Source organism: Mobula hypostoma, chromosome 1 (genome assembly GCF_963921235.1).
Source record: "Mobula hypostoma chromosome 1, sMobHyp1.1, whole genome shotgun sequence".
NCBI classification, from domain to species: domain Eukaryota; kingdom Metazoa; phylum Chordata; class Chondrichthyes; order Myliobatiformes; family Myliobatidae; genus Mobula; species Mobula hypostoma.
In genome coordinates, this window is record NC_086097.1 from 7,276,521 (window position 1) to 7,301,496 (window position 24,976).

The 24,976-nt window shown below is 44.1% G+C and overlaps 1 long non-coding RNA gene across 1 annotated transcript; it reads right to left on the minus strand.

Annotated features, from left to right (window-relative positions):
* Positions 1–21,927: 21,927 nt before the first annotated feature.
* On the minus strand, positions 21,928–24,377 carry LOC134350999 (uncharacterized). Its single transcript, XR_010019048.1, has 3 exons — positions 24,203–24,377; positions 23,208–23,259; positions 21,928–22,820 (listed from the first exon to the last, which is right to left on the minus strand). It is a non-coding gene; the product is annotated as an uncharacterized LOC134350999 (long non-coding RNA).
* Positions 24,378–24,976: the final 599 nt, after the last annotated feature.

Genomic DNA, 24,976 nt, shown 5'->3' on the forward strand with positions numbered 1-24,976 from the left:
ATCAGATTAACTCAGCTGTGGTTGAAGGAAATGCTTGAGGTGCAGGATGATCTGTCTATCAAGTGGATTACATTCTCCTGGATGGTACTGAGTTTTCTAAAGTTGCCAAGGCTGAATATGTTCAGCCACCAAGGCATTACCCCTCTCACGGTGGTATTTGGCTTCTACACTCCGGGCCCACTTGGAGGAGCTGTTGGGGTCAATTCCTTGCCTTTGTAATGGCCATTGGGTTTGAGTCACTCTCCTTGGAAAGGCGATTGGGTTCAAGCGGTTGTTCTCCCCGATGGTCTCAAGAGATGTTATCGAAATTCTGAGATTTATGCATTGGACTGTAGTTCAAACTATCTGTAGTTCATATTGGCCTCTTTCAGTGTTATTTTACCTTCATGTTCTCACCAGCCTTTCCTGTTGCCAATTGACGGGCTACGAGTTCTTGTAGCTGTTTCTCCATGAGTGTGAGCTATTATTTTTTTGTGCAAGAGAGAGGTTTGGGGCTTGCAAGTTTTTGTTTCTTTTTTCTTTTCATTTGGGGTGGGGGATTGATGTCTTTTCTTTCAACTATTTCTACAGTTCTTCTGTATTTTAAGTCTGTCTGGAGAAGATTACTTTCAGAGTTGTATTCTACATACATACTTACATAATAAAATGAACCTTCCAACCTTTGACTAGGTTTGAGATCAGAGCAACACTCACAACACACTGGAGGAACTCAGCAGGTCAGGCAGCATCCGTGGAAACGATCAGTCGACGTTTCGGTCCAGAACCCTTCGTCAGAACTGTAGAGGGAAGGGGCAGAGGCCCTATAAAGAAGGTAGGGGGAGGGTGGGAAGGAGAAGGCTGGTAGGTTCCAGGTGAAAAACCAGTAAGGGGAAAGATAAAGGGGTGGGGGAGGGGAAACAGGGAGGGGATAGGCAGGAAAGGTGAAGAAGGAATAGGGGAAAACACAATGGGTAGTAGAAGGAGGTGGAACCATTAGGGAGGTGATAGGCAGCTGGGGGAGGGGGCAGAGTGAAATAGAGATAGGGGAAGGGAGGGGGAGGGAACTACTGGAAGTTGGAGAATTCTATGTTCATACCAAGGGGCTGAAGACTACCTAGATGGTATATAAGGTGTTGCTCCTCCAACCTGAGTTTAGCCTCATCATGGCAGTAGAGGAGGCCATGTATGGACATATCCGAATGGGAGTGGGAAGCAGAGCTGAAGTGGGTGGCTACCTGGAGATCCTGTCTGTTGTGGCGGACGGAGCAGAGGGACAGGATCTCCCGGTACCCACCCACTTCAACTTTGCTTCCCACTCCCATTCAGATATGTCCATACATGGCCTCCTCTACTGCCATGATGAGGCTAAACTCAGGTTGGAGGAGCAACACCTCATATACCGTCTAGGTAGTCTCCAGCCCCTTGGTATGTACATAGAATTCTCCAACTTCCGGTAATTCCCTTCCCCTCCCTTCCCCTATCTCTATTTCACTCTGCCCCCTCCCCCAGCTGCCTTTCACCTCCCTCATGGTTCCGCCTCTTTCTACTACCCATTGTGTTTTCCCCTATTCCTTCACCTTTCCTGTCTATCACCTCCCTGCCTCCCTTCCCCCACTCCTTTATCTTTCCCCTTACTGGTTTTTCACCTGGAACCTACCAGCCTTCTCCTTCCCACCCTCTCCCCACCTTCTTTATAGGGCCCCTGCCCCCTCCCTCTACAGTCCTGACGAAGGGCTCCGGCCCGAAATGTTGACTGATCATTTGCACGGATGCTGCCCTACCTGCTGAGTTCCTCTAGCGTGTTGTGAGTGTTGCTTTGATCCCACATCTGCAGGTTATTTTGTGTTTGAGATCAGAGTTTTCCTCCTCTTCGATAAGCTGCCAACCCAATTCTGCTCATGAATGCAAATATCTAACCATGAGGCAGCAACTTAATACAAAACAAAACGTGCGGACGTAGACAAGACGTTCAGGTGTTGTTCAGACCAGACCTCAGAATGGGAAGGAAATGTGATCTAAGTGACTTAGATGGTTGGTGCCAGAAAGGGTGGTTTGAGTAACTCAGAAACTGCTGATCTCCTGGAATTTTCATACACAACAGTCTCCAGAGTTTACAGATAACAGTGAAAAACATAAAACCATTCAGTGAGTGGCAGTTCTGTGAGTGAAAACACCTTGTTAATGAGAGAAGTCAGAGGAGAATGGCCCAGACTATTTCAGGCAGATAGGAAAGTAACTCATCTAACCAGGCATTTGGACAGTGGTGTGCAGAAGAGAGTCTCTGAACACACAACATGTTGAATTGTGTGGATGGGCTATGACCATGAACACTTCATTTTAGATGGAACACAGTAACATTACACATCTTGCAGAGTAGCTGATGAGTTTATTGGAAATAGGGAAGCAAGGCAGCATTAAGTGTAAAGGAAGTTCTGGAAACAGAACTAAGTGTGCATTAGAGAGCATGGGAAACATTAGACCCTCCTTTAGTTGTGGTTGACCATGGATGTTGTATGTCAGCTGTCTAGGTGATACACAAGCCAGGGCAGTATGAGAGCAAGCTGTTGCCTATGTAGCAGGCTCCCTCTCTCCACACAGCCGATGAATCCAAAGGAATGGAAGAGACCAATACAGTTTGGTACCAGCAGGGAGTTGTCAGGCTGCGATGAACTCAACGTAGGATGGCCTTATTGACTCCAGCTCCAGAATTTTCTTTTGGGTTTACTCATGAAGCCTTCCCCATGAGTGGGTATAGCCACAAGGCAGCGTAGATTTGAGATCAGAGTTTTCCTTCTCCTCGATGAGCTGCCAATCACAGTTGATAAGTTTCGCCTGCCCGAAGCAACTGACTTTAAGGTGCCATTAGCTCACCTTTGCTCCTTCTGCTGTCGGTAGAAACAGTTTCATTGGGCTCAGTAGCTAAGCCACACATGAAGGCCAGGAACTGGACTTCGTTGTCAGAGGCTGTTTTAGACAAAAGCCAATGGGAGTATTTAATAGAGAGTGGGAGCTTGTCCCCACTACCAACTCTGGCTATCATAACCTTCAAGAATAATAGGAAACGTTACAAGTGGAGTTTCAAGGGAATGTAGGAAGCTGGTTTCCAGTGAGGAACCTGGTCCTAGTTGTATGAGAGGAAATGCAGATAGTTAGGCTCAGCTCCAGTATGTCAGAAAGAGCATGAGCATCTTTTGCATAAGCCTGTTTAAACAGGTGGGGACTTAGAATTTTAAAGAAATCTCTCTAAGACTGCCACAGCCAATGGTGGGTCACCCCTCCAAAGCTGAAACTGAGTGCGTTGTAAATTCTCAGCAAGTCAGTTCACATTTCAGGTCAATGGTTTTCATTAGAAATGGGATAATATAGATATTGAAACAACTGGCACTATGCTGGACAACAAACAACTTTCTGGAGGAACTCACGGAGCCAGGCAGCATCTGTGGAGGGAAATGGGCAGTCGATATTTCAAGTCAGTACCTTTCTTCTGGACTGTACTTTATAAGAACAGACTGTATAACACTGAACATTACAATGCAGCAAGGCCTTTCAGCCCACAATGTTGTGCTGACCTTTTAACATACTCTGAGTTTAATCTAACCCTTCCCTCCTACATAGCCCTCCATTTTTGTCTGGCCCATGTGTTTCTCTGAGCCACTGAAATATAGAATAAAAAATACTTGTTTTAGTTATGTGTTCAATGCAATAACATGACTTGTAAAGGAGGAAATTTGATGTAATAGGAACACATAAAGCTTTTGAAGAAGCATTTGTAATCACACACTTGGCTATTTTCAGTGCTGTAGTATTGATGAGTGTAGGGACTCATTTTAAGGCTTATAACACCAAATTCAGTCCAGATACATCAAATAAAGACTTCTATAAATATAGTTGTCATTACCAAATGGACATTGAATGGAATTATGCGTCTTCTCAGACATGTGCCTGATGGCAAATTGGAAAAAGTAGATTCTGTTTGAACATTGTGTTATTCAAATCAAACACACATATGAATCAATTGTGATTGAATTAGTTTCCCAAATGGCTCAAGGTCACTTTCCTTAATGTACAAAACATGTGCAGCACATTTTGACAAAACTATTCTAGGTTGGGAATCAACTGCTTTGCTCTGAACTTATTTGGCGTTTAAAGTGTTGTCACAGCTGGGGGAAATTTGCACAATGTTCAAAAGTGCTGGAGTCGTCAAAAGTGAAGAGGAAAACAAATTTAATTAAGGAGGAAGGAGATTGCATTATCACGTTCTTTATGGATAAGGAAGCCTTTTTATGTGACAAAGTTAAAAATAAGATGCTATTGGGAATCAGAAATATTGTAGGAACTTCATATCTCTGTAAAGTTAGTTTAGTCTTAACGAAATCAATATGTATACATATTTTAATACACAAAGATCTTTTCAGGTCCAAGGAAGTTCTGGTAGCCATTTTGGAACCTTTTCAAACCACGTACTGTAACTTGAGAAAATGTGAGAAATATTAAAACTACCATTATTTTGATAACAGCTTTCCACAACTAAGTTAAATGTAAAACACATTAACATTGTTAAAGATATTTTTTATTAAGTCTTGAACTTCTTTGGCAGCTTTGGGCCTGTACTCACTGGAATTGAGAGGAATGCGGGGAGATCTCATTGAAACGTACCGAATGTCGAACGGATTAAGTAGGGTGGATGTGAAGAGGATGTTTCCTATGGTGGGGATATCCAAAACTGGAGGGCACAGCACGAAATTTAGTGGCGACCCTTTAAAACAGAAGTAAGGAGGATTTTTTTAGCCAGAGAGTAGTAAATCTGTGGAATGCTCTGTCACATTCTGCGGTGAAGGCCAAGTCCATGTGTATATTTAGACAGAAGTTGATTGCTTCCTGATCGGTCAGGGCATCAAAGGATGTGGCGAGAAGGCAGGTGTATGGGGTTGAGTGGGATCTGGGATCAGCCATAATAGAATGGCAGAGCAGGCTCAATGGGCTGAATAGCTTAATTCTGCTCCTATGTCTTATGGTCTTATGGTCTTATGGTTCTCTTCCTTCATTCACATTAAGTTCTTCAATCACCAATCTGATTCTTGGGATGGTGAGTTTGCTGTACGAGGAGAAACTGAGAGGACCATGATTATATTGACCTTAGGACAAGAGGAGATCCATGGAAACAGACCTTATTATTGTTTTTCCCCTTGTCCTAGCCATCCATTCCCCAGTCTTCCTGAAACATAAAAACAACTTTCCAGTTCTGACAAAGACTCTGAATATTTTGTCCCAGCAAAGGGTTGCAAGGACTACTGAGAGGATCTTTGGGTTTCCCTTCCTTCCGTATGAGAAATTTATCAGGAGGAGGGTCTTAGCATTGTCAATGACTCCTCCCATAAGTCTAACAATCTCTTTGTCACCGCCGGCCCCCCGCCACCACTATCACCACCGCTCCAACTATCTGGCAGAAGCATTAGCAAGAACTGATAGGATGGGAAGCAGTTTCTTCTCCCAAGCCGGAAGACTACTGAACTCCCTGTTGCCACCCAGGTATCATCGCATATGAAGTGTCAGTAGTGTTATACTGTTTACTTCTTAACTTGTGCCACAAATACACATTACTAATTGCAAATTTATGAGTGATAATATAACTTTATGTGCTCTGAGTGAGTCATTTGTACTGTGTTGTGCACTTTGGTCTGGAGGAATAATGTTTCATTTGGTGGTATAAATATATACAGTTGAATGACAATGAACTTGAACTTGAAAGTGAGTCCCTGACATTGAACTCATTATAAAAGCTTGCAGCACTGTGACTGAAATTAATGTGAACATCAAAGTTTGTTACAGTAAATCCAAGCCAATTCATCACCCAGGTTTGTGACCTCTACCACTAAAAAGAGCAACAATGTCACAGGAGCTTTACAAAATATACATTTTCTTCAAAGTCACATGGTTTCCTGAAGGGATAGCACTACCCTTTCATTTTTATATGTTTGAGTAATGACTTTGCTCTGTGAGGACCACAGCCTTGTCATAAGGTTTGGAGGCTTGTGTGCCTCAAAGACCCAGAGAGCTATGCTGGCTGAAGTCTGGGCCTTGAGCTTTGGCTCTTGCTAGGGTCACCCATGCCAAACAGGTCAAAGGGTAGAGGCTAAACTAAGAGCAGTCCACCGGTCCTCCAGGTTCAGGGATTCAGCTCAGGGCTAACAACCCTGACTGGTCAAAGTAAATTGTTACGGAAACAGCAATGAATAATCTTTCTTTATCTGTGTATAAGGAGATGGAGGACCTTCATTGCTGCCCTAAGTGCTAGGAGCATAACAGGCAGTTAGATGTACCGTGAAGACACGGCCACTGGGGGAGTACTATTGTCACAATACGGCATGTTTGAGGAAGAAACTCCACCCTCACGGAAGATCTTGTAGCCATTTTAAACCTTTTCTACTCATGTACTGTAACTTGAGAACAAATAAGAAATATCAAAATTACCATTATTTTATAACAGCTTTTCACAGCTAAGTTAAATATAAAACACATTACCATTGTAACTTGAGGGCACCTTACACCTCTCCAGTTCTCTCCAATTCAACCAGGTGCCATATGCATGCCATGACAGAAAATGCAATGGCCTTTTTGATTCCATTGCATTAAGCCACCAAGTATACTTCATGCTGATGAAATTAAAACCTTTCAATTTCTAGTAGTTAACTTCATTTGATGAAAGTGCATGTATTATTACTCAATGAGTGTGGGAAATCAATGTGTTCTTCATAAACACAAAAAAATCTTCAGATGCTGGAAATCCAAGCAACACACACACACACACACACACACACACACACACACACACACATACACACACACACACACACACACACACACACACACACACACACACACACAATGCTGGAGGAAATCCGCAGGCCGCGCGGCATCTATGCCAAGGAGTAAACGGTCAATGTTTTGGGCCAAGATCATTCATCAGGACTGATGGATCAGGCTTCTGAATAAAAAGGGTTAAGTACATTCACTTGCCCCACTATTGAAATGTTCCTACAACCAACGAGTTCACTTTAAGGACTCTTTATCTCCTGTTTTCAGTATTCATTGCTATTTATTAATATTTGCATTTGCACAGTTTGTTGTCTTCTGTGTTCTGGTTGATCTTCCACTGATAACTGTTATAGTTACCATTCCATACATTTGTTGAGTATGCCCGCAAAAAAATGATTCTCAAGGTTGTATATGGTGACATACTGTATATGTACTCCGATAATAAAATATACTTGGACTTTGAGCATACAGAAAGTTATGGTTTACAATATCCTTGGTCCTGGGTGACAATGGACAACAGAAATAGATCTGTTTTAAATACCACTGTTGTTTCTGCTCAATGGCCAATGCCAATCAAAGAGACAAGTAGCATATTTATGAGAGCAAGGGTGAAATTTGGAGGCTTTAGAAGGCTTTAGTCACTTGGAGTATCGTGAGCAGTTTTTAGCCCCTTATCTATGAAATGTGTACTAGCATTGGAGTGGGTCCAGAGGAGGTTTATGAGAATGTTCCCAGAAATGGATCAGAAATTTGGTAACACCTGCCTTATATGTTAATCCTTTCAAGAAAGGCAGGTGTTATCAGATTTTTACAGCATGGGACCGTGGACCCCAGGTTGGAAATCTTTGGTATAAGGAGGGTTTGATGGCTTATACTCATTGGAGTTTTGTAGCGGTGTGCTACACACAGCGCTAGAATAACCACACAGAGTCGGTGAGTTAGAGTTGCGATGAAAGAGATTTATTCAAACTTCGCGGCCTGCTTTAAAGCCTTCCCGTTCCCGCCCTCCCTGGGCGGGATTGCTGTGGGGAATGCATATTCCCAGACCCTTTCTGCGCGCGGGATTTTCCCCCTGCTGGTGAAGATGGCCTGGCGCCCTTTTTGGGGCCGGCCCTCTGCCTGCGCGCGCTGTTGTGAGCCGGTTCGTGTGTGCCAGAAAGTGGGTCACCACATAACCCCCCCCCCCCAGAACCGGCGATACCTCCCCCAATGTCCACACTCTGGATCGGCCTCTGTTTGGGAGGTCTGCCCCTGCGCCGCGGTGCCTGAGCCTGGACCGGTTGCACCAAGTCCACATGGGCCGGTTTGAGTCGGTCCACCGTGAAAACCTCCTCTCTCCCCCCAATGTCCAGCACGAACGTGGACTCATTGTTCCTGATCACCTTAAACGGCCCCTCGTAGGGCCGCTGTAGCGGTGCCCGGTGTCCGCCCCGTCATACAAAAAGAAACTTACAGTTCTGCAGGTCTTTGGGTACGCAGGTCGGGCTCTGTTCGTGCTGTGAAGTGGGGATGGGGGCCAGGTTACCGAGCCTCTCCCGTAGTCTGTCCAGGACTGCTGTGGGTTCTTCCTCTTGCCCCCTTGGGGCTGGTATGAACTCTCCTGGGACGACCAGGGGCGCGCCGTACACCAACTTGGCCGACGAGGTGTGCAGATCCTCTTTGGGCGCTGTGCGGATTCCGAGCAGGACCCAGGGAAGCTCGTCCACCCAGTTAGGCCCCTCCAGGCGGGCCATGAGAGCCGACTTCAGGTGACGGTGGAAGTGCTCCAATAGTCCGTTCGACTGTGGGTGGTAGGCAGTTGTGTGGTGTAGCTGTGTTCCTAAAAGTCTGGCCATAGCCGACCACAGGCTGGAGGTGAACTGGGCGCCCCTGTCGGAGGTAATGTGGGCTGGTACACCGAAGCGGGCTACCCAGGTTGCGATCAGTGCTCGAGCACAGGATTCGGAGGTGGTGTCGGTGAGTGGGACTGCCTCTGGCCATCTGGTGAAGCGGTCTACCATCGTTAGGAGGTACCGCACTCCTCGCAACATTGGCAGGGGCCCCACGATATCCACATGGATGTGGTCGAACCTCCAGCGGGTGGGTTCGAACCGCTGCGGCGGAGCCTTGGTGTGCCGCTGCACCTTGGCTGTTTGGCACTGCATACACGTTTTGGCCCATTCACTGACGGGTTTACAAAGTCCATGCCACGTGAACCTGTTGGCGACCAGCCAGACGGTTGTCCTGATGGAGGGGTGCACTAAGTTGTGAATGGACTCGAAAACCCGCCGGCGCCAGGCTGCTGGGACGACGGGGCGGGGTTGGCCGGTAGCTACGTCACATAGTAGTGTCTTCTCACCTGGGCCTACAGGGAGGTCTTGAAGCTGTAAACCGGAGACTGCAGTCCTGTAACTGGGGATCTCAGTGTCTGCCTGCTGTGCCTCTGTCAGCGCTGTATAGTCCACCCACGGGACAGGGCCTGTATGGTAGGTCTGGAAAGTGCATCCGCCATGATGTTGTTCTTTCCAGAGACATGCCGGATGTCCGTCGTGTACTCGGAGATGTAGGACAGATGTCGCTGCTGGCGGGACGACCAGGAGTCGGACACCTTAGTGAACGCAAAGGTAAGCGGTTTGTGGTCTGTGAACGGATGCCCCTCTCTCTTTCCTGGCATTCCACAGCACATCTGCTCGGGCCGCCACCTCCCGGGGGTTGCTGAAATCTGCGTCGGACAGCAGCAGGCATATGTCCTCAGGCAGTTGCTCTAGGAACGCCTGCTCAAACATGAGGCAGGGTTTGTGTCCTTCAGCCAGGGCCAGAATCTCGTTCATTAGTGCTGATGGCGGCCTGTCTCCCAAACCATCCAGGTGCAGTAAGCGGCGTGCTCGTTCGCGCCGTGAGAGTCCGAAAGTCCTTATGAGCAGGGCTTTGAATGCTGTGTATTTGCCGTCCTCCGGGGGCGACTGTATAAACTCCTCAACTTGTGCAGCTGTCTCCTGGTCGAGGGAGCTCAGCACGTAGTAGTAGCGAGTGGACTCCGAGGTTATCTGCCGAATGTGGAATTGTGCTTCTGCTTGTTCGAACCATAATTGGGGTCGCAGCGTCCAGAAGTTTGGCAGTTTTAACGAAACTGCGTGAGCAGATGCAGCGTCGGTCATCTCTGGTCCAAATATCGTTTGGGCCGTCGGGGTCACCAATTGTAGCAGTGTGCTACACACAGCACTAGAATAACCACACGGAGTCGGTGAGTTAGAGTTGCGATTAAAGAGATTTATTCAAACTTCGCGGCCTGCTTTTAAAACCTTCCCATTCCCGCCCTCCCTGGGGCGGGATTGCTGTGGGGAATGCATATTCCCAGACGCTTTCTGCGCGCGGGATTTTCCCCCTGCTGGTGAAGATGGCCTGGCGCCCTTTTTGGGGCTGGCCCTCTGCCTGCGCGCGCTGTTGTGAGCCGGTTCGTGTGTGCCAGAAAGTGGGTCGCCACAATTTAGAAGAATGAGGGGTGGGGGGAATCTCACGGAAATCTATAGAATATTGAAAACCCTAGATGGAGTCAAAGTGGAGAGACTGTTTCCTATAGCGGGGTGGTCCAGGACCAGAGGGCACAATCTTAGAATAGAACGATGTTCCTTTTGAACAGAGCTGCAGAGGGAATTCTTGAGTCAGAGGGTGGTGAATAGAGGAATTCATTGCCACAGACGGCCGTGGAGTCCAAGTCATTGGGTTTAGTTAAAGTGGAGGCTGCTATATTCTTGATTAGTCAGGACATCAAAGTTTATGGGAAGAAGTGAGGAGAATGGAATTGAGAGGGATAATAAATAAGCCATGGTGGAATGGGGGATCAGACTTGATGGGCCAAATGGCCTAACGGTCTTACAGTTCATGACATTTAAGTCAGCTGTGTCCTTGACAGTTACGGAGAATATTACACTTAGTTTTGTAGTTCTTTAGATCTGCTAGTCTTTCAGACAGGTCAAAACAGCAGCACAAACGTTGATACTCAAGTGCTCCAGCACTATTGCAGAAATAACATTCTTAGAAGCAACAACACTGGCTCCAGTGTCTTTTACCGCTGCTGGCTGTATAATTACAAGATAATTTATGCCACGTTGGAACAAGTACATTTAATTTTCTTGTAATCATGGCTTTTAAAGGATTTATTTAATGTAATTTTAACAAATCCTCATTCTCTCTAAAAGGTCTCCTAATCCAGACGATTTCAGCACTCCTTGATGCTGTCTCCTTAACATCTGGGGTATCATTATACACATAAATATTTATTAGTCTTATTGCAAGTCATAGATGAAACGGTTATGTTATTGGACACCAAGAGATGGTTTTTAAAGAGAAAAAATGTTGTTTCAAATATTTGCTTCTGTCACATTGATGGGGATAGATCACATTACTAATAACCATTGCCTTTAGAAAGAACTTCACTGGCAGGAAGGTCAGAAACCAGGGTCCATATAGGATAATTAGTAATAGAAGTTGTGGGGCCTTTATTCAAACAGTGGATTGTTATGTCTACCAGAAAGTTGGTGGGGAGTGAATGGGGGGAGAGGGGTGGGGGTGGTGGGGGAGCGGGGTGTTGTGAACAGAAGAAATCATAACTTTCTGAATTAAACTGTATATTTGAAAAGAGGGAAGAGTCAAAGAGACAATAAAAGTTCAGTGGGCAGAATGGCCTCTTTTCTTTCCAGTAGGTCCTTTCTCAGAATGAGAAAATGTTAGCTATTACATCTCAGGCCTTTGCTGATTAAGGTCAAAGTTCAAAGGATATTTTTTATCAAAGTGTGTATACAATATACAACCTTGAGAATCTTCTGCTTGCAGAAACCCAAAAGAATCCATGAAAGAAAAGGCTATCAAACACCCAATGTGCAGAGAGAAGATAAAACAAATTGTGCAAACAATAAAAGTAAGCAATAGCATTTAGAACAAAAGTGAGTCCTCAAACATGAGAAAGGAACAAAACTGGCCTGATTGTCAGCTCTGGTCCCAACACCTTACCGTGGATCAAAAAGGGTCACCTGACTGTCACCTCTGGTCCCAACACCTTACCATGAATCGAAAAGGGTCACCCGACTGTCACCTCTGGTCCCAACACCTCACCATGGATTGAAAAGGGTCACCCGACTGTCACCTCTGGTCCTAACACCTTACCATGGATTGAAAAGGGTCACCTGACTGTCACCTCTGGTCCCAACACCTTACCATGGATCAAAAAGGGTCACCTGACTGTCACCTCTGGTCCCAACACCTTACCATGGATTGAAAAGGGTCACCTTACCGTGGATCAAAAAGGGTCACCTGACTGTCACCTCTGGTCCCAACGCCTTACCGTGGATTGAAAAGGGTCGACAATGGATGTTGCACCCCATTTGCCTGGATATGCAAGTCAGTGGAGCATGTACAGATATGGAGAGCAAGCTGTTGTCCCTGTAGCAGACTCTTCACCTCCACACAGCTGATATATCCAACCGAAAAAATAGGGACCAGTACTGTTTGGCACCCGCAACGTCGCAGGAGTTGCCCATCAGCGTTGAATTCAATTTACCGCCTTAGGGACTCCAGCTACAGATTTTTCCCCCAGGGTTTACTCCCAAAGCATCTCCCATGAATGGATACAGCCACAAGGCAGCGGAGGTTTGAGATCAAAGTTTTCCTTCTCCTAGATGAGCTGCCAACCTGGCTGATAGGCCCCATCTGCCTGAAGCGACTGGTTTTAAGGTGCCAATAACCCACCTTTGCCCCTTCTCCTATCAGTAGAATCGGCTCCGCTGGATGCACTCCATTGGGAGAATTTAGCCGTAACTGGTTTTATGACTTTAGTTGTGATAAAACATGAAATCCGCAGTGGACCCACAATGAACACACTGTGGGAATGAGACTTTGTGACTAATTTGTGAATGTAGAACAGTGAGAGGAGATTTGTTTGAGGAGTACAAAATTATGAGGGGTATAGATAGGGTAAATGTAAGCTGACTTTTCCCACTGACATTGGGTGGGACTACAACCAGAGATCATGGGTTGAGAGTGAGAGGTGAGAAGTTTAAGGGGAACATGAGCGGAAACTTCTTCCCTCAGAGAATCGTGAGAGTGTGGAATGAGTTGGCAATACAACTGGTGCGTGCGAGCTCGATTTCAATTTTTAAGAGAAATTTGGGTATGCACGTGGATGGGAACAATGGGAGCCATCTCACAGCCTCAGCGTCACGGAGAGAGAAGTAAATGTCATGGAGGAGCAAGCAGACTTCGTCCAACCCTCAACTCCAGTCCTGACACCTTGCCTTTTCTGTCTATCTGGGCTGGTGCTTAAATTGTCCAAACACTGGGTTGTCCCCCGCACTAGGACCTGGGCCTCGCCGCAAAGATACGCAGGTTGGATCTTTCATGATGTTATTTTCTCTTTTCTAGCACCTTTCCATATCTGTGTCCTTGATGGCAGGTAGGCTGATGCGGGTGATGTGTGGGTAGTTGTGACTACCGAGTGTAGAGACTTCTTATCCTCCGCAGTGTTCCAAAGCATGTGAGTTAAACCGCGTATGTATTGAAGCTATTCTCAATGCTGTAAAGCTCCACCAGCAGGAATTCTGGCTTTCAATGACAAAAATCACAGGAGGGAAAATAGCTTCAAGTCTTGTTATAGAATTCCAGCTGTTGGATATTAAGGCACAGACTTTCAGGTGGTTACTGGGAACTTAACATCAATTTCAGCCTATAATGTATTGCAGCTGTACATGGTAACTTGCAAACAATAGAAGAATGGGAAATGGGTGCTCCTTAGTTATAATAAGATTTTCACCTGCTTGTGTTTAAATTATGTTTAATGTTGAGAACAAAGTCATGGGTACAGTACAATCTAAAGCTTGAAGAGTACAATCCCTCTGAAAATAGTCAATAAGTTCAAGTTTATTGTTACATGACTGTACATATAAAGTACTGTGCAAAAGTCTTATATATATAACTAGGATTCATTAGTCTCATAGCCTGAGGGATGAAGCTATTACCCAGTCTGGCAGTACTGGTCCTGATGCTCCTGTACCTCCTTCCTGATGGTAGTGGCACAGAGAGACTGATAAGGATCCTCAACAATGCTTTGGGCCCTTTGTCTATAACTCTCCTGGTAAACGTCACAAATAGAGGAGAAGGAGACCCCCGGAATCCTCTCGGTGTGTTTACTATCCTCTTCAAGGTCTTGCAGTCCAATGCCTTGCAGCTTTTGTACCACGCAATGATGCAGACAGACAGGACAATCAATGAATTAGGGACTCTTCCTTCATGAGTAACACTATGCAGTAGCATACTTGAAGTATTATTACTATATCATCATTACCACTGTCTATTCATTCACTCCTTGCCTGTTGATCCTTTAAATAATGAAATGGGGTTGCTTTGTGTATGCATTGACAGTTCTCTGAACAACAAATATATGAGCAACCTTGAAGCTGAATGGTGGAATTATTAAATGTTCCTCACTGAAATGCAGATAACAAAAAGTAAAAACATGTTCGATTTTGCTATCTTCTGTATTTATATTCATTGTGCCTTTTTAAAATTTTTATTGTGTTTTTTTTGTGCTGCATCAGATTGGAAGTAACAATTATTTCATTCTCCTTTACAAATGTGTACTGGAAATGACATTAAACAATCTTTGATCTTGAACATTTACTAATTCTGATAAAAAGTCAATCAACCCACAACAGCTTTTCTCACAGCTACATTAAATGCTTTCAATTCAGATGTTCAAATCAATACACTGACAATTCCATAGCCCTGCCCTCCACTCTGTCCTATCCCAGCTGGAAGATAGGGTCTCGTATGCCAAACTGCTGTTTATAGATTTCAGTTCAGTATTTAACACCATGATACCCCAGAAACTGGTGTGGAAGTGTATGACAGTGCTTTACACCCTGGGCTGGAGAAACAATGTCTCATTAGACAGTGTACATGTATATAGTTAAATGACAATAAACTTGACTTGATTTAACTTGATTTGAATATATTTTCTGTTGTCATGACATTGACTTGCTCTTCCACAACTATTGCCTCTATCCCCACTTATCTGGCTAGGAGTCCTCACTGTGAACTTCCTACCCATCTTCAGAATTCACTGTTGACGTGGAGCCCATTTTCTGGCCTCTTACCCATTCTAGATCTAATCACCACTAAATGCTGATGTAATGCTTTTTTTTTTGCTTTTCTGACCTTTGTCCATCTGAACCCAATGCTCCTTTCACAGAGGATCAACTCCTAAAACGTTGTCTTCAAAATTGACAAGGGCAGTGCTGGTGTCGTTTGGCTAATTGACCTCCACCTTGCAGAGCTGGATGTCAGAATGCAGGCATCTCCTTTCATCTCTCTGTGAACCATGACCATAATGTTGCCTGTTAGGCTATTGTCTTCGAGGCACTCCTTGGCCTAATTTTCTTGGGTGATACTCCTTCCGCGGGCACCTGCCTCATAGTCTCCCAATTATTCATAGTCCACTGCTGCCTCGATCCTACTATCCACAAGCAGGACTGTCCTGGTAGTCCCATCGTTTGGCTGTTCGTGTCCCACAAAACGTATTTTGTTCTACTTAGAACATAGCACAGTACAACCCCTTTGGCCCACGATGTTGTGCTGACATTTTAACCTACTTCAAGATAAGTCTAACCCTTCCGTCCTGCACAGCCCTGCAATTTTCTTTCATCCATGTGCCTTTCTAAGAGATTCCTAAATGTCCCTAATGTGTCTGCCTCTAGCACAGGCTGAGCATTGTTCTCTCCTCCTCTTTTTCATCTCTGCAAATTAACATATGCTTGATTTCTAATTTTCCCTGGTTCTGTTGAAAGGTCATCAAGCTGAAATATTAACTCAGTCCCATAGGTAAAAATGCTGCTTCACCTATATCCAGCAATTTCTGTGTTTAGTTTGGATCTGGTAGCTTTAGTGCTGAGGACACACTTCATTTATTGCCTGATCTTCTCCTTTCAGTGGGAAGCTTTGACATCTTACACTTATATTGCAGCAAAGCAGGCAATCTTTATCTCAGAGATAAGAAATCAGGCAAACATGAGAACATCTGCAGATGCTGGAAATGCAAGCAACACACACAAAATGCTGGTGAACGCAGCAGGCCAGACAGCATCTATAGGAATAAGTACAGTTGACGTTTTGGGCTGATACCCATGGTAAGCTTGATAAGAAATCAATTTCAAATTGTTCTTTTAACACACATGCCCCACTATTCCACATGGCTGATTTATTATCCCTCGCAACCCCATTCTCTTGCCTTCTCCATGAAACCTTTGACGCCTTGAATAATGAAGAACCTATCAACCTCCTTGTTAAATATACCCAATGACCTGGTCTTCACAGCCACCTGTGTCAATGAATTCCACAGATTCACCACTTCTGGTGAAAAAAATTCCTTCTAATTCTGTTCTAAATGAACACCCCTCTAACTGGACAATGTTCCATCTGGCCCTGGACTCCTCCACTATTGGAAGTGTTAATAAATAAAGTTTTGAAATACTTAAGTCACATTTATAAATTTTGCATAGAGAATATTGTTATTTATAGATTGATAGTTTGTTAAAAAATTACAACTCATTACATCACCTCATCTGGACCACTATCGCCAGAAAGCAGCTTCCATCATCATGGACCCCCATCACCCAAGTCATGCTGCCATCAGGAAGAAGGTACAAGAGCTTCAAGACCCACACCACCAGATTCAGAAAGTTTATTACCCCTCAACAATCGCACCCTTGCATAAGAAGGGTTAACTTGACTCAACTTCACTCACCCCAACACTAAAATGTTCCAACATCCTACGGATTCACTTTCAAGGACTCTTCATCTCACATTCTTGATACTCATTGCTTATTTATTTACAATTATTATTTTGGTTTTCCTTTGCTCTTTCATATTTGGATAGCTTGTTGTCTTTTGAATATTGTCTATTTGTCACATCTTAGTTGTGTATGGCTTTTTGTTGATTCTATTTTGTTTCTTTGTATTGTGAATGCCTGCAAAAATGAATCTCAGGGGTGTTTATGGTGACATACATGTACTTTAATAAAATTATTTACTACTTATATTTATATACTATCTCAAGATTTGTTTTCTTGCTGGGATTTACAGGAAAATAAAGAGGTACATTAGAATTTATAAAAAACTATAAATAAGAACAACTGCCAAATAAGCAATGTCCAATTAAGACACATTGTGCAAATAATTTAAAAAAGCACATAAAGCTGTAGAGCCCTTGAAAGTGAGTCAGTAGGTTGGGAATCAGTTCAGTGATGGGATTCGTGAAGTTTTCCAAGCTGACTCAAGAGCTTGATGGAAGCAATGTTCCTGAACTTAGTGGCATGGCTTGTGAAAGCATGCCAGCAGGAACTAATTAAGAATTCAACTATCAATGGAAGAATATTGGGAAACCATGGAGAGCTTTCAAACTCAAACAACAGGAATTCTGCAGATGCTGGAAATTCAAGCAACACACATAAAAGTTGCTGGTGAACGCAGCAGGCCAGGCAGCATCTCTAGGAAGAGGTGCAGTCGACGTTTCAGGCTGAGAGCTTTCTAACTAATTGCATCACCATCTGGTCTGGAGGGGCCACTGCACAAGATGAGAAAACGCTGCAGAAAGTTGTCAACTCATCCAGTTCCATCATGAACACTAGCCTCCCCAGCATCTGGGATGTCTTGATAAGGTGGTGCCTCAAAGTCAGCATCCATCATTAAGTAACCCATAAGCTGGGACATGCCTCTTTCTCAGGGAGGAGGTACAGCAGCCTGAATTTTTCAGGAACAGTTTCTTCCTGAATGGACAATGAACCCACGAACACTATCTCATTGTTTTCTTTTGCTCTCTTTTTGCACTACTTACTTAATTTAATTTTTACATTTACTTATTGGCCAAGTGGTTAAGGCGTTCGACTAGTGATCTGAAGGTCGTGAGTTCGAGCCCCAGCCGAGGCAACGTGTTGTGTCCTTGACGAAGGCACTTAATCGCGCAGTGCTCTGCGATGACACTGGTGCCAAGCTGTATGGGTCCTAATGCCCTTCCCTTGGACAACATTGGTGTCATGGAGAGGGGAGACTTGCAGCGTGGGCAACTGCCAGTCTTCCATACAACCTTGCCCAGGCCTGCGCCCTGGAGAGTGAAGACTTTCCAGGCACAGATCCATGGCCTCGCAAGACTAACGGATGCCCTTAAATTGTAATTTATAGTATTTTTATTATTGCATTTGTATTTTTATGAATTGCATTGTTCTGCTGCTGCAAAGCAATAAATTTCATGACATATGCCAGTGATACTAAACCTGATTCTGACTGGAGAGCTTTACCCAATAAAGATAGCCCATTTCATCATCAGTACTGCTGCAAAATGTGGGCATGGGTTTAATGGGTAGGAAGAAAACAGTTGATACATTAAGGATAACTCCTATGTGAGGTTCTCATTGAAATGTAATATTCATCCTTTCCACTTTCCACAAACATGGTCTGAACTGCTGAGTATTTCCAGCATTTTCTGTTTTACTTTTCAACCTTGTTCCAGCCCGGCCAATTCTAAATAGTTGGCCAGGGCTCTGTAGTTCATGTAGAGCTTGTTGAAAACTTATTTCCTCTGCCAATGTCATCCATCAACTTCCCTTTGATTTTCTTCAGAAAGTTTTGCTTTCAAAAATGGTGCCTTTAAAATAAAGAATTTTAATTATTGAGAGTGTTATTTGGGTAGTTATCCGGCATTATTAAAATTAGCTTGAACTATGCCTACAGCAGTCTTGGTTAATGGTAGAAATGGTAAGAAAAGTCTCTGCTGTTATTATATTTCATTGTCTAAATTTCTCTCAGATGAATGTCATCTTGGCGGTCTGACTTGTCAGACTAATCAGCAAATCTTAGGACTAAGTTCTCATTAGTTCTGGCAGTTAAATCAATGACACCAAAAGAAATAGTTAGCCTCTGATTACTACATATATAACTCAACAGACTCAGCTTAAAAAGTAGAGCCAAATGTGCTTTATTAAGCTTGGAACTAATGACATTCAATGGTAGTTGTGGACTGGTCCATATGTCATGGAGTATGGCCTTATTGGGAGTGTGGGATTAAAATGAATGCTGGAGAAGCCCTTTGATGGAAGAGAAGCATGAAGACATAGATCCAATTCATTTACCCTGTAACGTGCGATAGATCCAGGGACAGGTACTTAATAGCATCACCAGCTTCTTTTTATTTAACGCCTTCATAGGAGACAGCTCACCGGTTGCAGAACCAAAACTGACGCTGGCCACATTTCACAGTTCATGATGTAAAGCTTAGGAAAGGTGTTATGGGACTTTTTAAAGGAGAAACACATCATCATTACGGACCCCATCACCCAGGACGTGCCCCCTTCCCATTGCTACCATCAGGAAGGAGGTACAGGAGCCTGAAGACTCAATGATTCAGGAACAGCTTCTTCCCCTCTGCCATCAAATTTCAGAATAGACATTGAACCTATGTACACGACATCACTACTTATTTAATTTAACTTGTATATCTTTCTTACTGTACCTTGCAATTATATTATGTACTGCACTGTACTACTGCCACAAACAACAAGTTTCGTGGCACTTGCTGTTGAAATTAAACCCAATTCAGATTCTGATTTTGAGAAGGGTGAGAAGGAAAGTATAGGGCAGAAATTTGGGAATTTAGGAGCCTGTCATCAGACAACATGGCCAGTTTCAGAAATTAAATTCGGGAGTGAGAGAAGGCCATCAATTAGAAGAGATTGTCTAGTCAGATGGTGATAGGGTGAGAGGGAGTTAATGTTCAATATGTAACGGCATTTGCGGTACAGTGTAAACGAGAATGGAATAATTGTTACTCGGGTGCAGCACAAACAAAAAAACAATAATTTTAAATACACAAGATAGCTTACTGATTGATGATAAAGCATAGATTGATTATATATCCATAAAGTGACTCTAGGCACAGGAGTGTCTGTACGTAAGGTGACTGACAGGAAATGATAAAGTGGTGAGGAGGGGTGAGGGGGAGTGAGGGGGAGTGAGGGGGAGTGAGGGGGAGTGAGGGGGTGAGGGAGGGGTGGGGGGGTGAGGGAGGGGTGGGGGGGTGAGGGAGGGGTGAGAGGGTGAGGGAGGGGTGAGGGGGGTGAGGAGGAGTGGAGAGTGAGTGGGGATGTTGATCAGCCTTACTGCTTGGGGAAAGTAACTGTTTTTTTGAGTCTAATGATCCTGCTGTGGATGCTACATAGCCTCCTTCTCGATGGGAGTGGGACAAACCGGTGCCAGAGATTCGCTGGTCAGTTTTGATGACCATTGCAGAGCCTCCCTGTGCACCACAGAGCAGTTTCTGTACCATGCAGTGATGCATCTTGCTGGGATGCTCTCTACTGCGCATCTGCAGAGGTACGTGCGTATTGATGTGGGTTATGTGGACAGTATTGTACAATGGTCAATGTATTCGGCAATGTGGATGAGAACTTTAAAATCTATATGTTACTTACATAAAATGTAATAAAAAGCAGCAGGCACAGGGAAGAGAGGTGAGTGGGGTTAGGAGTATTGTAGGACATGGGTAATGGAATATTGAAAGCCTATGAGTTTTGAAAGAATAGAATGCAGGAGATCAAACGAGAATCTGTTGAAAGTTTAGTGGTACCCAAGGGCTGGATGAGGGTTTCTGCAGTGAGTGAACTAAGGCTACAACAGAGGATGGTGAGGATGTGATCGTGGGATGAATGTTTTTATTTATTTAAAGATACAGTGTAGAACAGGCCCTTCTATACCAATAAGCCGCACCGCCCAGCAACCCGCTGATTTAAATAGCTTAATCACAGACCAGGATTATCCACCATGGCACATTATAATGATGAATCACAGGACAATTTACAATAACCAATTAACCTACTGATCTGTACATCTTTGGAATGTGGGAGGAAACTGGAGTACCCTGAGGAAAGCCAGGCTTCATGAGGAGAACATACAAACTCCTTACAGAATAGCACCAGAATTGAACTCCAAAACCCAGAACACCCCAAGCTGCCATAGTGCCACACTAACTGCTACACCACCCATTGCCCAGCGTATGACAATGACCGGAACTGCTGCCTGAACAATGCCACAGACTTGTGGCCTAAAGCTCAACTAGGAGTTATTCATGGCATCACCTTTGCAGTAATTCTGGTTCAGTTTCTGAAAAAAACAGCAGGAAGAGGGAAGGGGTCTGTGGCTAGGGAACATATTGTCACAACTGGAGAAAATAAACACTGACTTTCAAGAAGAGCCTTAGCCCAAAGCACTGTCTGTTTGTTCATTTCAGTAGATGCTGCCTGACCTGCTGAGTTCCTCCAGCCTCTTGCTTGTGTTGCACCAGACTTAAGGATCAATGCAACTGATAAAGGACTAGAAATTGCACTGTTCTGAATGATGCTTTAAAATGGTGCTTTCTGTACTATTCTTGCCAGTTCTTTTACAACATTCCCTGCCACTAATATTGGAACGTTTGAAAAACTCATAGCAAGGATAGCAACACACATCAAAGTTGCTGGTGAACGTAGCAGGCCAGGCAGCATCTCTAGGAAGAGGTACAGTCGACGTTTCAGGCCAAGACCCTTCGTCAGGAGGGTCTGATGAAGGGTCTTGGCCTGAAACATCGACTGTACCTCTTCCTAGAGATGCTGCCTGGCCTGCTGCGTTCACCAGCAACTTTGATGTGTGTTGCTTGAATTTCCAGCATCTGCAGAATTCCTCGTGTTTGCGTCATAGCAAGGATAGGCCTGATAAGAAGGAGCTGTGGGAATTGGGCCATAATGTCACAGGCTCTTGGGCCCAATCGTCCATGTCAACCAAGTTATGTAAAAGAGATCGTCCCATGGCCTGCATTGCCCATTGAGGCCATGCTCTGTTCTCACTACTGCCATCAGGGAGGAGGTAGAGAAGCACTAGGATCCACGCTGTCAGCTTCAGGAACAGTTATTACTCCTCAAACATCATGCTTTTGAACTAGGGGGCATAACTTCATTCTTTTTTGCTTACCTCAACACTGAACTACTCCCCCAGTCTATGGACTTACTTTAAAGCACTACAACTCATGTTCAAAAATTCAAAGTATATTTACTATCGCAGTATAGACAGTATGCAGTATACAACCCTGAAATTCATATTCCCCACAGAGTCACAAAACAAAGAACCATCGAACCAACCCAGTCAAAGGAAAACATCAAACCCCATTCACCCCCTACACAAAAAAAATCATGCAAGTGGCAACAAAAGAAATGAACAGAATACAAAACACAACATGTAAAGGCATATTTCAGTTCACATTTTTTTTGCTTAGTTATTTATTATTATCTTGTTTTTTCTCTCTTTTTTGTATTTGTACAGTTAGTTGTCTTTGGCATGTTGGTTGTTTGTCTTTGTTGTGTGCAGTTTTTCATTGATTCTGTTCTGTTTCTTTGTATTTACTGTAAATGCACACATATGCTGGAGGACGTCAGCAGGTCAGGCAACATCTAAGAAAAGTGTAGAGTTGATGTTTCGGGCAAGGGTGACGAAGACTTTCACACAATACTGTATTTGTCAATGTGGAGCAAGTGTGAGGTTGTAAATCTGGCAGAAGCAAAGGATGTTGAGAAAGGCAACATGGAGCATCATATATGTGTCTAAGACTTTTTCACAGTATGCTATATGTCACCATATACTACCATGAGATTCATTTTCTTGCAGGCCAACACTAAAGCCAAGGTGTCAGCATGGAGATACGTACATTTCTACCAAAGGAGGTACAAGGTGACCCTTCCCTCTGCTAGCCTGCAGATCACCTTTGGGCCAGGTGCAGCACCTGCTTAGCTCCCCAATCAGGGTCATGTGAAGCCATGGGAGCAGATGGTGGACGGTCGTACGATCAGCTGGTGCAGATGACATGTCCTGGTTATGTGACCACTGACGCCAGAGAGACGAGCGCTGAAGAGTATCGATAATTACTGGGGTCACCCGTCTTGTAAAAACTCTGCCCACAAGAAAGCAATGGCAAACCACTTCTGCAGAAAACATCGCCAAGAACAAGCATGGTTAGGGATAGACCATGATCACCTATGTCACATAATGAGTGAATGAACAGTAAGGCTGCCCTCAACTTTATGATTCTGTTCTGCTCTAATCAACTTTTCTCTGAGCATAATCTCACTGCCCAGTGGTTGCCATGAAGAAATGGGTTATGTCGACTTGGAACAGAAAGCCAGAACTTCACTAGTAAAGCATCGGCCTCCATGGTACTTAGACAATGAGGATTAATGCAAAATCAGAAAAACAGAAAATAATTAAAAAGGGGAGAATGAATAGTGGCTGAATAATTGTGATTAACACTGTTTTCCTTGATTCAAAGTTCAAAGTATAATTATTATCAATGTATGTATAAATTATACAACCTTGAAATTCTTCTCCTTACAAGCAGCCACAAAACCAGAAACCCAATGGAACCTAATTTAAAAAGGAAATAATCAAAAAGAGAGACAGAGAGACAGAGAGACAGAGAGACAGAGAGACAGAGAGACAGAGAGACAGAGAGACAGAGAGACAGAGAGACAGAGAGACAGAGAGACAGAGAGACAGAGAGACAGAGAGACAGAGAGACAGAGAGACAGAGAGACAGAGAGACAGAGAGAACAATAAAAACAAGCAACAGTATTCAGCACAAAAGTGAGTCCACAGACACAAGGCCCGGAGCAGCCAGAAGAGGCCCATAACCTCAGCCTCAGTTCATCACACAGCAGAACAAATGTTATGGAACTCACAGATAAAAAGCCTGAAGCAGGCCCACATTCTCAGCCTCAGTGCCACGCAGAGCGGAGTAAATGTTGCAGAGTAACGAGTGGAAGCGGCCTGACTCTTGCCTCTCATCCCAGCACCCTGTCATTTCAATCCATCTTGCCCGGTGTTTAAGTGTCCCAGAACCAGGTTGTCCCGCATTCTACCACCGGGCCATGTCACACTGATACGCTCTGGACCTGGATCTTACCACCACGTTTCGGCCTGAACCCAACCTTACATCGATCCACCTTTAGGTGGACGGGCTCTGAAACTCCTCCACTTCACACGCCCCAACTCTGTTTTGACCATTGTTTGATCTTGCATCATACCCACACGCCACAGCCCTCAAGTCAGCCTCGCCTTCACTCGACTCTTCATTGTTTGTGGTGATTGTATTCTACAATTTTCCACAGGAAAAGTGCTATTAATAAATTTCCATGGAAAGTAAATGTTAAATTAATCTTGGCTGAATGTGCAAACTCTAACTTAAATGTACTTTTAGTTACTTGTTGATTTTTTTTAAAACAAAACACTTTTATAAGAAGAAACTCTCTGTGCAAAGTAACTGTGTAAAAAAGTAAAAGTTCAAGTTTAATGGTCAATTCAAACATACCATGAATACAGCCAAACAAAACAGTCTTCCTCCAGGGCCAAGGTGCAAAGCACAGATCCGACAGTCACACACAGCACATACGGTATAATTATGATCGCTGACAAACAGGCACACATCAGCAAAAATATATATATAGCCCAGGACACTGAGTATCATGGGCACAGCATTCTTGTCACGCACTAGTGCATCCACTGATAAATTCAATCCAACTCCTCTCCCATCAAGCGAATACTAAAAGCTGGAGCTGAGGAATTTGAAGATAACGACAGACATGCAGACAAACTGAAGTGGAAAGTAAGTCACGAATCCTTGTATGCTCTGTAGTCTGGCACTCTGCACCCTCAGCCACCTCTCCTCCAGACTCCTGCTGGCCTGAGCTCCTTTTGGCACTCCATCCTCTTTGCTTACCAATTTGTTTTTTTTTTGGTCTAGATTGTGCTGCGCCAACAAAAAGTGGCAATCAATATAAAAAGTTGGCAGCGCTAAGTTGGCTGTTTGATCTCAGCACAGAACAACAAATCTACATGGCTGTTATTGCTGTAACACTTCATCTTTGTCAGATCCTCCAGCTTCCCAATGACTGCACCCTTTCTACTGTGTATGTGTTACATGCTCTCAGATAATTCAAGCAGAAGTTTTGCAGACCATCAGGAGTGTGTTATTCTTGCTACTATTTGGACTTGCTCTCATGACATCTGGAATAGTTCAGGAATGTTCCAGTGCTAAAGATATCCAGTCCTAATGGCATAATTTTTTTTCTCTTAATTCCCCACT